The sequence below is a fragment of the Dendrobates tinctorius genome, unplaced genomic scaffold, assembly GCF_039654945.1.
Source record: "Dendrobates tinctorius isolate UK_male_01 unplaced genomic scaffold, ASM3965494v1 ptg000063l, whole genome shotgun sequence".
Lineage (NCBI taxonomy): Eukaryota > Metazoa > Chordata > Amphibia > Anura > Dendrobatidae > Dendrobates > Dendrobates tinctorius.
In genome coordinates this window covers 5,715,788-5,730,666 of record NW_027361731.1, presented here as the reverse complement: position 1 = coordinate 5,730,666, position 14,879 = coordinate 5,715,788, and the positions used below count along the sequence as shown (strand labels likewise).

General features: G+C 44.8%; 1 long non-coding RNA gene across 1 annotated transcript; it reads right to left on the bottom strand.

Moving 5' to 3' along the window:
* Positions 1–389: 389 nt before the first annotated feature.
* LOC141094391 (uncharacterized) lies at positions 390–14,156 on the bottom strand. The gene is made up of 3 exons (XR_012233058.1): positions 14,079–14,156; positions 3,512–3,596; positions 390–3,103 (listed from the first exon to the last, which is right to left on the bottom strand). It is a non-coding gene; the product is annotated as an uncharacterized lncRNA (long non-coding RNA).
* Between the last annotated feature and the right edge of the window lie 723 nt (positions 14,157–14,879).

Here is a 14,879-nt window from a genome sequence, read left to right as displayed (position 1 = left end):
AGGGTATATTATTGCATATATAATCACTGATTATACACTACCAAAAATATCTTTATTGGTAATTATTAAAAACCGATATATTATAGAACGTAAATACACCTCAAAACGTAACTGTAAGTGATTATGTAAAAAAAACAAAAATAAATAAAATAGGAGTCAAGAGTAGAGGGCTGAACACCCCATTTATTTAGTTTACTAACTTTTATACAGTCATAATTCAAAAACTCTTTAGGGTATGTTCCCACCATCCATAAACACAACGGTAAAGTTGACCCCTTAAGGAACTTATCTAGATGTGTGGTGAGCACTTTGAACACCTGTATTGCCAACTGTTTAGCAATAAGGTTCGGATACGGCTTTAAAGAAGGCACCACTTGGATATAACACAATTTTATTATACAATGATTAATTTAAATGATAAAACACCAAATTAATGGAATGGCAGATATAATATTATCCTGTTTTGTTAATTAATTTCATGTGAATCATACAATCAATATGAATTATAATACATAGAGAAGTAAGCATCCATACATTACCAAGTAATATTGCAACATCACTTCTCCACTGGAGGAACCACAGTATCAATGAGAAGGAAAAACTCTGGTCTTTTCATCACAGAAACTGTGCACCCATGATAGCTTCTGGAAAATGTCCCTCCTCGCCGAACCTTGTCCACCTTTTTATATACAACCCTCCCCTATAACATATGTGCAGTATGTTTAGGCTGCACCAGAATCTTGAAATTGCGTATTGTGTATCACAATCGGTCCTCGATTATCGATGTCATGCATGACCATTCATGAGACCATAACATTTTGGTCTCTCTTGTCTTCAAGAATCATACTATTATTGAGCACAAGACTTCCTTGTTCAAGCAGCATAAATATTCATTATCTACACAGTTGTTATTAATATCACTTGTGTGCAAATCAGGATAAGGAATCTTTGAAACACAGAGCTTCAAAGACCACAGAACAATTCCTTGTCTTACGGTATTGACACAGAGCAAACGCTTTGTGTCTCAGTATGAAAGTTCAGCATTAATGATATTACACCATAGTATGTTGCAATATAGTGTTTGGATTCAAACAACCATATTTCATATTTGCAATACTTTCCACCCTTGGTCTAGTGACCACACTATATCAAAGCATATAAACAATATATTACAATATGTAGGCTATAAGATATCCATATTTTTAATAGCACCACAATCCACCCTTGGATATCTTATAGCCACACATTATCTATCCAACAACAAACCAATGCATGCATAATTCAAATTACTCCTTAAAGCTATCCTAGAGCTAACACCTGACCCACTAGCTATATTAGTTGGAATATAACGAAAAGTGATATTTCCAAAGGAAAACATCCCACCTCTAGGCAATCTTACATGTTCTGTAAATGATGGAGAGATCACTATTGCCCGCCCTCATAACTGGAGCCACATGTAATAGCCCTCTCCCCATTCCCAGTCTGATTCATCATATTTAACCCCTTAACGACCAGGGGTATTTTTGGTTTTACATTTTCATTTTTCCCTCCCCTTCTTTCCAGAGCCATAACTTTTTTAATTTTCCGTTTATATGGCCATGTGAGGGCTTATTTTTTGCGGGACGAGTTGTACTTTTAAATGACATCATTGGTTTTACCATATCGTGTACTCGAAAACGGGAAAAAAATTCCAAATACGGTGAAATTGCAAAAAAAGTGCAATCCCACACTTGTTTTTTGCTTGGCTTTTTTGCTAGGTTCACTAGATGCTAAATCTGCCTGCCATTATGATTCTCCAGGTCATTACGAGTTCATAGACACCAAACATGTCTATGTCCTCTTTTATCTAAGTGGTGAAAAAAAATTCCAAAGTTTGCTAAAAAAAAAAGAATTTGCTCGATTTTCCGAGACCCGTAGCGTCTCCATTTTTCATGATCTGGGGTCGGGTGAGGGCTTATTTTTTCCGTGCCGGACTGACGTTTTTAATGACACCACTTTTGTGCAGATACGTTCTTTTGATCGCCCGTTATTGCATTTTAATGCAATGTCTTGGTGACCAAAAAAACGTAATTCTAGCGTTTTGAATTTTTTTCTCGCTACGCCGTTTAGCGATCGGGTTAATGCTTTTTTTTTATTGATAGATCGGGCGATTCTGAACGAGGCGATACCTAATATGTGTATGTGGGATTTTTTTTTTACTGTTTTATTTTGATTGGGGCGAAAGGGGGGTGATTTGAACTTTTAGGTTTTTTTAATTTTTTTTTATTTTTAAACATTTTTTTTTTTTACTTTTGGCATGCTTCAATAGCCTCCATAGGAGGCTAGAAGCTTGCGCAACCCGATCGGCTCTGCTACATATGGGCGATGAGCAGATCGCCCATATGTAGCAGATTTACTGCTGTGCTTTCAGTGCCGACCACCGGGTGGCTCTGAAAGCCTTATGCCTGGAACAACCATAGAGGTCTCATAGAGACCTCTGGTTGTCCAGGCAACGTGACGCCGACCCCCGATCACGTGACGGGGGTCGGCGATGACGTCATTTCCGGCCCGGCGGCCGGAAATGCTATTTAAATGCCCGCTGTCAGCTTTGACAGCGGCATTTAACTAGTTAATAGGCGCGGGCGGACGGCGATTCCGCTCGCGCCTATTGCGGGCACATGTCAGCTGTTCATAACAGCTGACATGTCCCGGCTTTGATGCGGGCTCAGCGCCGGAGCCCTCATCAAAGCAGGGGAAATGTCTGATGACGGACTGTGTCCATCATTGGACATTAAGGGGTTAAATGTTTATCACAAGTCCACTGACAGCATGGATTAACTGGCATAATTCTTGGAATCCTTCTGTTAATCATTTCTCCCATTAGACATTTTTTTCAGTACAGTTCACACTTTGGGTCACATCTTCTTGGTCTTTGCCCTTCAAAAATAGCTAGTGTTCATCTGTTCATCCACTGAGCCAAGTAAATCCATAGATTCTGTTTGGTTTTCAGAAATCCACATTTTCCATAGCTGGTATCTGTTTTCTGTCTGAAGATTGCTTGGCTCTTGAAAGCAGTCGCACAAGATGAAAGCAATAATACAACACTTACAGATCAGATTTTGATCTAAAGGGAAAACAAAAAACATTATTATCTGAGATCACACTGACTGCTACTTGAGAAATGACTTGAGCAGATTCTGGACACCGAATTGATTCCACCAAATTTTAGAAATCCACTGGCTGAGCTATTCTAGCTTCTCTCTGTATTATTGACATGTCACTTTACTCAATATTCATACATTTCTGCTGGATAAATAAAATCTATCACGTTACCTCTATTCATTGAAATATCAAACATAACTGTTCAAGATACATCTTACATATGGATTTTACAAACCTATTATGTTCCTAATTGAAAATAAAGATTAAAAAAAACATACATAAAAATAAACCATAGCTAAATACAGTCCAATTCATCACAATGGGATGATTACTTATTTAATTGTTTGCAAACAATTATTTTAACCTTTACCTTTGAGCTCATTAGTCTAACCCCATGTCTTATATATAGCTAAATGCATTGAATCCGTTTCCTCTGAAAAACTGGTTTGTCTAGCCTGGAAAAAGAAAACACAAAGAGAAGGTTAGAATATGTACAAGTCAAATACTGCACTTTGTCCTTATCCTATCTGTACAAAAACAAACAACCTCACTGGACACTGTCTTAAAAGGATAACCCAGGAATGATGACTGGTGACCAAGGTAAAATGATCCAGCCCCATAGACAGAACACAGGAATAGTAGCACCGTCTTTTTGGGGTCTACAATATGACAAGATCTGCTCTTTCCCAGTCTCACTCTTATCCACCGTTGGGATCTGCATTTCTTGCGACTTTTGTGCAGTTGTAGCAAAGTCGGCTTTTTTACAGGAGTCTGTAAATTCAGTATCGTAGATGGCAGGTTCTTCCTTATTCTCAATGCTATCAATCTTCTGGTGCAATGAATGGCTCTCTGGTCTGGGATTACAATAACGTTTAATGTGGCCTATCTTCCCACATTTTAAGCAATACCTAGGCCTGTAAACAGCAGACACATTCTCGGATACTTCATCCTGCTCTTTTGACTCAAGACACCACTCAGTTAATAGTTTTACAAATTTTTCGTATGAACTGGTATTTCTTAGAGACACTCTTGTGGCATAATCTACATTACAATGATTTGCCATTGAAAATAGAAAACTAGGATCATTCTGAGACATATCTGGATGATTGCAAACATTTCTGTACAATGCCAAATAATTACTACAGACCAACATGGGATCATCAGATCGCCTGAATCTGAACCTTGCCAGGGCCTTGCCACCCCTAGTATTTCTTCTACTTAAGGTAGATTGCAACTCAGATCTATTAGACACACTGCAATCTTCTACCTCATTCTGGTCTTGCTTCCCTGTAGCTGTCTCTACAACCTGGGTCTGGCAAATACGATGAGCTTTTAATGGGTTAAGAAGAGGATCCATTTCCATCTCCCCATCAAAATGATCATCCCCCTGTTCTGGGTTGATGACAGTTTCGGAGTCAGTTGACTCCTGTGCATCACCATCCCACTGATCTGGGTTCCTCTCCATCTCTGCTCTGGCCATGGCCAAAGCTTCATTCCTGTTCACCTTCTCTCTCTTCTTTCTGCACTTATACTGTGTTACACATACAGCAGCCTGTCCTGCATCATGCGGAGTTCCAACACATTTGTTCCTTACTAACTTATTCTGACCCTGTGCTGCCACCAATGCATCCTGGGCCTCACATAGCTGTAATTCCAATTCCTGCACTTTAGTTAACATTCTTTGCTTTTCCTCATGCTGTTTTCTATATGCAGATAGCAGGATCCAGCCACACCTACCAAGATCCCATAATTCTTTCCCTTTTTCTACTTTTACTTTCTGCAAGCATTCTGCTACATCAACAGGCTCTGCATCTTGCCCATATTTGTCCCAATGTTCACTTGAACCAACACTGTGTGACAAAATATGATATGGAGTTTCCTCCCACCCTGGAGTCTCAATAGACTCACTTACAACCACTTTTTGTTCCATTTCCGACAACTTTCTTTGCATAGGGGTGTTTTGCTCATGCATATCTCGGTATGCACTGAGTAAAATCCACATACGCCATCCTACAGACACTACATCACCTGCCTGAGCAGGGACACCCCTGAGTACTTCAACAACATCAGTGGGTGCTGACTGCATCACCTGCCTTTGCAGGGAAACCCTCGAGTAACTCACCAACATCGAGGGGTTAACCACATCACCTGCCTTAGCAGGGACACCCCTAAGTACATCAACAACATCAGGGGTTAACTGCATCACCTGCCTTTGCAGGGACAACCTCGAGTAACTTACCAACATTGAGGGGCTAACTGCATCACCTGCCTTTGCAGGGATCCCCATGAGTACACCAACAACATCATGGGGCTCTGAGCCCTTGAGCTTATTCTCCCAGGGTTCTGCCAAGCCACAAAAACGCATTTCCTGTGCCATAATATTGTATGAAGCCCTGGTCCAGCCAGGGATCTCCACACAACCATCCTCTTTTTTCTTAAAGAGAGACATTTTGTACGCAATATCACACAATTTTTCTGGACTATCGGAAGTTTAACAAAAAATTTAATTCTAAGCCTTCTGCGTATCCTGCCGACTACGCCAATTTATGTATTGCCAACTGTTTAGCAATAAGGTTCGGATAAGGCTTTAAAGAAGGCACCACTTGGATATAACACAATTTTATTATGCAATGATTAATTTAAATGATAAAACACCAAATTAATGGAATGGCAGATATAATATTACCCTGTTTTGTTAATTAATTTCATGTGAATCATACAATCAATAAGAATTATAATACATAGAGAAATAAGCATCCATACATTACCAAGTAATATTGCAACATCACTTCTCCACTGGAGGTACCACAGTGTCAATGAGAAGGAAAAACTCTGGTCTTTTCATCACAGAAACCGTGCACCCACGATAGCTTCTGGAAAATGTCCCTCCTCGCTGAACCGTGTCCACCTTTTTATACACAACCCTCCCCTATAACATATGTGCAGTATGTTTAGGCTGCACTAGAATCTTGAAATTGCACAGTTGGGTGTTGCCTTGATAACAGCACAAGACTTCAAGGTTTGTTTGTTATAGACTACTACAATCTTAGTTTGTTTGCACCAACCAGAGATTTGTTTGCCATTAGTATGTCTCTTAACAATAGCACAATGCATCAGGGTTGTTATAACCCAGGCTCTGTTTGCCTCTGGTCAACTTGTCAAAGTTGTCTATCACTGTTCAAAGTTCAACATATGTTGCTTGTTACAAAATTAACTCTTCATGTTCATTGCATAACTGTTGTGAGTTCATTTTCCCCTTCGTCACTGAGGTCTGGTGAACTCCCTATTCTGGTAAAGGAAGGTAATGAGCCTGATTATCAGGCACCTGAGCCTAATGATGATGACTGGCTGAGTGGAGTCACGGACTGGATATAAGGCTGCCGACGCCCTTCTGCCCTGCGGTGATTTCTCTGTGGACTTCTAGGAGACCAGTCTGATTCCTGCTCCTCTAAAGCTAAGTTTTCTTCTTTGCCTTTTTGCATTTGTGTTTTGTTTTTGTTTGCCTTGCTTTTCTGGATTCTGCCATTCCCTGCTGGGGTGAATCTCCTTTTGCCGGTTGCTCTGTCTTCAGAATATTCCTGAGTACTGACATAGTCTTTTTGAAGCCTAGCGTCTTCAGAGCCTTTTTCACTGTCAGTCTGTTGGCTCTTATTTTCATAGGGTTTTTCACGGATTGCAGACAGCAGCCTTCCTGTCCTTACCTATCTAGTTAGCTTGGGCCCCGTCTTTGCTCAGTCTATCTTTCTGTCTGTGTTAGTGTTCTTTCTTCTTGCTTCACCGTCATTATATGTTGGGGGCTGCCTTTTGCTTTGGGGTCTGCTCTGGGGCAGTTTAGATTTCCCTTTCTGTCTTTAGGCTATATAGTCCTCCGGCTGTGATCGAGGGGTCTAGGGCATCGTAGGAACCCCCCACGGCTACTGCTAGTTGTGTTGATAGGTTCAGGGGTCTGCAATCCAATAGCTGCCAACTTCTCTGGTTTTCTGGACTTAGCTAGCATTTCTGTTTTTGCCTCCTACGGTGACTCATTCATAGCAGAATCACCTGCCATACCGCAGATCCTAGGGTACTCAATAGCAGGAAAGAATTGTGTTTAAAAAAAAAAAAAAAAAAGAAAAAAAAGAGTGTGTATATTCTTTCCTCTATATCTCTGAGAACGTAGGGGGAATTTTTTTTTCTCTCAATGGAGATAAAGCAATTGTCTGATCGTGTGGAGCAGCTCGCTGCGGAAGTGCGGGGAATTTCCGCCTACCTTGCTCATTCACATGCTGTTGAACCAAAGATCCCTACACCTGATGTATTTTTTGGGGATCGATCTAAATTTTTGAGTTTCAAAAATAATTGTAAATTATTTTTTGCCTTGAAGCCTAACTCGTCAGGGAGCTCCGCGCAGCAGGTTAAAATTGTCATCTCTTTGCTGCGTGGCGATCCCCAGGATTGGGCGTTTTCTTTGAAACCAGATGATCCTATTCTGACTAATGTGAACGCATTCTTTCAAGCCTTGGGGTTGTTGTATGACGAACCTAATGCTATTGATCAGGCTGAAAAGACCCTGTTGGCATTGAACCAGGGTCGAGATTCTGCAGAGTTGTACTGTCAAAAGTTCCGAAAGTGGGCGGTCCTTACTGCCTGGAATGATAATGCCTTGGCAGCTCTCTTTCGGAAGGGTTTGTCAGAAGCCGTAAAAGATACTATGGTGGGATTTCCTGTTCCCTCTGGTCTGGACGATTCTATGTCATTAGCCATTCAGGTTGATCGGCGTTGACGTGAACGCAGGATTGCACGAGAGGTGTTGCCACCGGTTGAACAGACGTCTGAACCTATGCAATGTGATAGAGTTTTGTCTAGGGCGCAACGTCAGGAGTTCAGAAGGTGTAATAAGCTGTGTTTTTTCTGTGGAGATGCCTCGCATATTATTTCTGTTTGTCCTAAACGAGAGAAACGCTTTGCACACACGTTTTCTGTTGGTGGTGTTCAACCTAAGTTTCTTCTGGCAATTACTCTGATCTGCTCCCTGTCCACATTTTCCGCCAAGGCTTTTGTGGATTCGGGTGCAGCGCTAAACATAATGGACTTGGATTTTGCTAAACGTTGTGGATTTCCGATGACACCTCTGCAGACGCCTATCCCTTTGAGGGGGATTGATGCTACTCCTTTGGCGAAAAATAAACCTCAGTTTTGGGCCCAGGTGGTCATGCGGGTCACCCCAGACCATCAAGAAAATTGCAGATTTTTGGTGTTGCATGGTCTGCATGATGCCGTTGTTCTGGGGTTTCCCTGGTTGCAAATTCATAATCCAGTTTTGGATTGGAAATCTGTGTCTGTGGTGAGTTGGGGTTGTCGGTGTGCCTTTAGTGAGGCTCCGGTTTTTTCCACCTCTCATCAGTCGCATGATGTTCCTGACTATTTGGCGGACTTTTATGATGTATTTAGTGAGAATGAGTCTGCATCTTTGCCTTCTCATAGGAGTTATGACTGTGCAATTGAACTGAGCCCGGGGTGTAAATTTCCCAAGGGTCGGCTCTTCAATTTATCTGTACCCGATAACGAGGCTATGCGATCCTATATTAAGGAGGCGTAGGAGAAGGGTCATATTAGACCATCCTCTTCACCCTTAGGTGCCGGTTTTTTTTTTGTGGCCATAAAGGATGGTTCTTTAAGGCCTTGTATTGATTATCGTGCCCTCAACAAAATTACTATTAAATATCAGTATCCGTTACCCCTGATTTCGGATCTATTCTCTAGAGTTAGAGGTGCTTGCTGGTTTACCAAGCTTGACCTCAGGGGGGCGTATAATCTTATCCGCATTAAGCATGGGGATGAATGGAAGACGGCGTTTAATACTCCGGTGGGACATTTTGAGTACCTGGTGATGCCTTTTGGGCTCACTAATGCCCCTTCTGTCTTCCAGTGCTTCATGAACGATATTTTCCGAGACTTTGTTGATAAATTTTTGATTATCTATCTGGATGATATTTTGATCTTCTCCAAGGATTGGGATTCTCATGTGGAACATATTCGGACTGTGTTCTGGATCTTGAGGGAGAATTCCCTGTATGTCAAAGGATCGAAATGCCTTATTGGAGTACAGAGGATTTCATTTTTGGGATTTATTTTGTCTCCGTCAACTATTGAAATGGACCCGGCCAAGGTACAGGCCATTTATGATTGGGTTCAGCCCACTTCTTTGAAGGCCCTCCAGAAGTTTTTGGGTTTTGCTAATTTTTATCGGAAATTTATAGCAAAATTTTCTAGTATTGCCAAGCCATTGACTGATCTGGCTAAGAAGGGTGCTGATGTGTTGAATTGGTCTCCGGAGGCTGTTGCTTCCTTTCAGGAGCTGAAGCGAAGATTTACCTCCGCCCCGGTTTTGCGGCAACCTGATGTCTCACTCCCGTTCCAGGTAGAGGTGGATGCTTCTGAGATTGGTGCAGGAGCTTTTTTGTCCCAAAAGGATCCTGTAACATCTAAAATGAATCCCTGTGCTTTCTTTTCCCGAAAGTTCTCTCCATCTGAACGTAACTATGATGTGGGGAATCGGGAACTGTTGGCCATGAAATGGGCATTTGAGGAGTGGAGACATTGGTTGGAGGGAGCTAAGCATCAAGTCCTGGTCCTCACTGACCACAAGAATTTGATTTACCTAGAGTCGGCTAAGCGCTTGAACGCTAGACAGGCTAGGTGGGCCTTGTTTTTTACACGTTTTGATTTTGTGGTTTCTTTTCTTCCTGGAACTAAGAATGTCAAGGCAGACGCCCTCTCTAGGAGCTTCTTTGCTGATTCTCCTGTGGTGACCAAGCCTGCTACCATCTTAGGCGAAGGGGTAGTTCTTCCTGCCATCTCGCCCGATTTGAGACTTGCTCTGCAAGAGTTCCAGGAGGACAAACCTGAGCGTTGTCCCAGTGGAAAGTTGTATGTTCCTGACCAGTGGAAGAAGAGAGTGATGTCTGAAGTTCATTGCTCTGCATTGGCTGGTCATCCAGGTATTTTTGGTACTAGAGATCTGGTGAGTCGCTCTTTTTGGTGGCCCACCTTGTCTCATGATGTCAGGAATTTTGTGCAGTCCTGTGGGACTTGCTCCCGGTCTAAATCTTGTTCTCGCTCTAGTGGGTTGTTGATGCCTTTGCCGGTCCCCAGGAGGCCATGGACCCATATTTCAATGGATTTCATCTCTGATATGCCGGTCTCTCAAAGAATGACTGTTATTTGGGTGATTTGTGATAGGTTCTCTAAGATGGTTCATCTTGTACCACTCCCTAAGTTGCCGTCTTCCTCTGAGTTGGTGCCCCTGTTTTTGCAACAGGTGGTTCGCTTGCACGGGATTCCTGAGAACATTGTATCTGACAGAGGAGTCCAGTTTGTGTCTAGATTTTGGAGGACTTTCTGTTCCAAGCTGGGAATTCAGTTGTCCTTCTCCTCTGCTTTTCACCCTCAGACCAATGGGCAGACAGAGAGAACAAACCAGACCTTGGAGTCGTATTTGAGATGTTTTATTTCCGCTGATCAGGATGATTGGGTTTCATTTTTGCCCTTGGCCGAATTTGCTTTAAGTAATAGAGCCAGTTCTGCCACTTTGATGTCACCTTTTTTTTGTAGCTTTGGGTTTCATCCTCGATTTTCTTCAGGGCAGGTGGAGCCTTCTGCCTGCCCAGGTGTTGACACTGTGGTGGAGAGAATGCACCAGATCTGGGACCAAGTGGTGGATAAGTTATCTCTCTCCCAGGAAAAGGCCCAGCGGTTTTCCAATCGACATAGGACCATTGGTCCCCAGTTTAAGATTGGTGATATGGTGTGGTTAGCATTAAAAAATATTGCTATGAAGGTGGCTTCTCCTAAGTTTAAGCATAGATTTATTGGACCTTACAAGATTTTGGAGATTATTAATCCGGTCTCTTTTCGTTTGGCTCTTCCTGTCACATTTAAAATCCATAATGTGTTCCATAAGTCCTTGTTGAAGAGGTTTGTTGAACAAGTTGTTCCTGGGGTGGCACCTCCGGACCCTGTATTGGTTGAAGGTAACATGGAATATGAGGTAGAGAAAATACTGGATTCCCATCTGGCTAGACAGAGACTCCAGTATTTGGTTAAGTGGAAGGGTTATGGTCAGGAGGATAATTCCTGGGTCTCTGCCTCTGACATTCATGCCAAAAGATTGGTGCGTGCCTTTCATCGGGCTCACCCTGATCGCCCTGGTGGCGTGGTTGAGGGTTCGGTGACCCCTCCTCAAGGGGGAGGTACTGTTGTGAGTTCATTTTCCCCTTCGTCACTGAGGTCTGGTGAACTCCCTATTCTGGTAAAGGAAGGTAATGAGCCTGATTATCAGGCACCTGAGCCTAATGATGATGACTGGCTGAGTGGAGTCACGGACTGGATATGAGGCTGCCGACGCCCTTCTGCCCTGCGGGTGATTTCTCTGTGGACTTTTAGGAGACCAGTCTGATTCCTGCTCCTCTAAAGCTAAGTTTTCTTCTTTGCCTTTTTGCATTTGTGTTTTGTTTGCCTTGCCTTTCTGGATTCTGCCATTCCCTGCTGGGGTGAGCTGAATCTCCTTTTGCCGGTTGCTCTGTCTTCAGAATATTCCTGAGTACTGACATAGTCTTTTTGAAGCCTAGCGTCTTCAGAGCCTTTTTCACTGTCAGTCTGTTGGCTCTTATTTTCATAGGGTTTTTCACGGATTGCAGACAGCAGCCTTCCTGTCTTTTCCTATCTTGTTAGCTTGGGCCCTGTCTTTGCTCAGTCTATCTTTCTGTCTGTGTTAGTGTTCTTTCTTCTTGCTTCACCATCATTATATGTTGGGGGCTGCCTTTTGCTTTGGGGTCTGCTCTGGGGCAGTTTAGATTTCCCTTTCTGTCTTTAGGCTATATAGTCCTCCGGCTGTGATCGAGGGGTCTAGGGCATCGTAGGAACCCCCCACGGCTACTGCTAGTTGTGTTGATAGGTTCAGGGGTCTGCAATCCGATAGCTGCCAACTTCTCTGGTTTTCTGGACTTGGCTAGCATTTCTGTTTTTGCCTCCTATGTTGACTCATTCATAACACATAACGCTCTAAGATGGTAGCTATATGGGCAGCATGACTTCCATAATCACCTATTCTGAAAAACTGGATACCTATCGTAACCCAGGCACACACTCATACTTGTATTCATGTGTATCACAATCGGTCCTCAATTATCGACGTCATGCATGACCATACATGAGACCATAACATTTTGGTCTCTATTGTCTTCGAGAATCATACTATTATTGAGCACAAGACTTCCTTGTTCAAGCAGCATAAATATTCATTATCTATACAGTTGTTATTAATATCACTTGTGTGCAAATCAGGATAAGGAATCTTTGAAACACAGAGCTTCAAAGACCACAGAACAATTCCTTGTCTTATGGTATTGACACAGAGCAAACGCTTTGTGTCTCAGTATGAAAGTTCAGCATTAATGATATTACACCATAGTATATTGCAATATAGTGTTTGGATTCAAACAACCATATTTCATATTTGCAATACTTTCCACCCTTGGTCTAGTGACCACACTGTATCAAAGCATATAAACAATATATTACCATATGTAGGCTATAAGATATCCATATTTTTATTAGCACCACAACCCCCAAGTGCTTGACAGAAGTTTATAATGTAGAGCCATAAAAATAAAAAAATTTAATTTTATTTTCACTAAAATGATCTTTTCACCGCCAATGTTTGTTTTTCCCAAGTGTATCTTGAGAAATTGGACCCTAAAAGTTGTTGTGCAATTTGTCCTGAGTAGGCTGATACCCCATATAGGACTATGGGCTGAGCTGCAGCTGGTGACAGTCAACATGATGTTGGTACTGGTCACAGCACAGTCTGTGCTGACTTAAAGGATAGGGCTACAGGCTGAGCTGCAGGTGGAGACAGTCAACAATGTGCCTACTAATCATGGATGCTGGAGATTTTTCCCCCTGGGCCCTGGCTCACCCCATCACCCCCCTGGCTCACTCCATCATCAACCGGGCCTCCTGGCTCCCCCCCATGAACAGCCGGGACCCTGTGCCCCCATGAACAGCCGGGCCCCTGGCTCCCCACAGAACCCCCATGAAGTAACAGCCAGGCCCCTGGCTCCCCACAGGACCCCCATGAACAGCCGGGTCCCTGGCTCCCCACAGGACCCCCATGAAGTAACAGCCGGGCCCCTGGCTCCCCACAGGACCCCCATGAACAGCTGGGTCCCCCATGAACTGCCGGGCCCCTGGCTCCCCACAGGACCCTCATGAAGTAACAGCCGGGCCCCTGGCTCCCCACAGGACCCCCATGAACAGGCAGGCTCCTGGGTCCCCCATGAACTGCCGGGCCCCTGGCTCCCCACAGGACCCCTTTGGACAGCAGGGCCCCTGGGTCCCCCATGAACTGCCAGGCCCCTGGCTCCCCACAGGACCCCCATGAAGTAACAGCCGGGTCCCTGGCTCCCCACAGGACCCCCATGAACAGCTGGGCCCCTGGGCCCCCACAGGACCCCCATGAAGTAACAGCCAGGCCCCTGGCTCCCCACAGGACCCCCTTTAAGCAACAGCCGGGCCCCTGGCTCCCCACAGGACCCTCATGAACAGCCGGGCCCCTGGCTCCCCAAAGGACCCGCATGAAGTAACAGCCGGGCCCCTGGCTCCCCACAGGACCCCCAAGAAGTAACAGCAGGGCCCCTGGCTCCCCACAAGACACCCATGAAGCAACAGCCGGGCCCCTGGCTCCCCACAGAACCCCCATGAAGTAACAGGCGGCCCCTGGCTCTCCACAGGACCCCCACAGCCAGGCCCCTGGCTGGCTTCCCCAACCCTCATGATCAGACCAGATGGGGACGACAACCGGGCCCCGGCGCCGGGGCCCCAGACTCCCCCCCATGATCAGCAACCGGGTCCCGACAGACAGAGACAAAAAAAGAAGAATACAAATACAATCTTACCTGCTCGCACCTCCCTCGCCATCCACCGCACCGACGCCTTCTTCTGCTCTGCCTCCGCTACCCTGTGCAGCCACTCTCAGTCCCACGCCAATGCCACGTGCTGTGTTACGTCACGTGAGCCGGGGGCGGTGCTGGACCATGCTGCACTGGGGGAGGGAGAGAGGAGGAGGAGCCAGGCGCTGATATCCTTCCCTCTGACTCTCTGGCAGCTGCTGCAGCTTAACACACAATGAGGGAGAAGAAGCCAGAGCGGGGGGAGGAGGGAGGGGGAAGGAGGAAGGGAGGGGGGAGGGCCAGGACGCAGCAACGCTAAACAAATTGTAGGGGGGCCCGGCCGGGACCCGAGCGGTGAGCACAGACGGGGCTGCTGCCAGCGGCGTGCCCAGCGTGCTCAGGCACCACCGGGCCTGGGCGGGCCCCTCTAATCACAGGGCCCCATACAGGTGTAATGCCTGTCATGCCCTGATGGCGGCCCTGAGTACACGTACCTTTGTAACCACTGGTAGGTCCTTGTAGGCCCAAAGTTGGCTCCGAATTCATGGGTTTCATTAGCCACTTCTTTGGCCATTCCTCCTGGGATGACCACCTTGCACCTTACTTCAGTGTCTTCCGACTGTTGTCTCTTGCGATATAGTACCGATTCGCGCACCTCCAGCCTATCCCACTGGTATAAGGTACTCTTCATCACAGCATCCAGATTATCCCTCTCTTGTTTGCCTGGCTTCCGCTTCTGCGCTACCCAGTATTTCATCTGTCTCAGCCCTTCGACTTCATCTTGAGCACATCCCCATTCTTCATTGG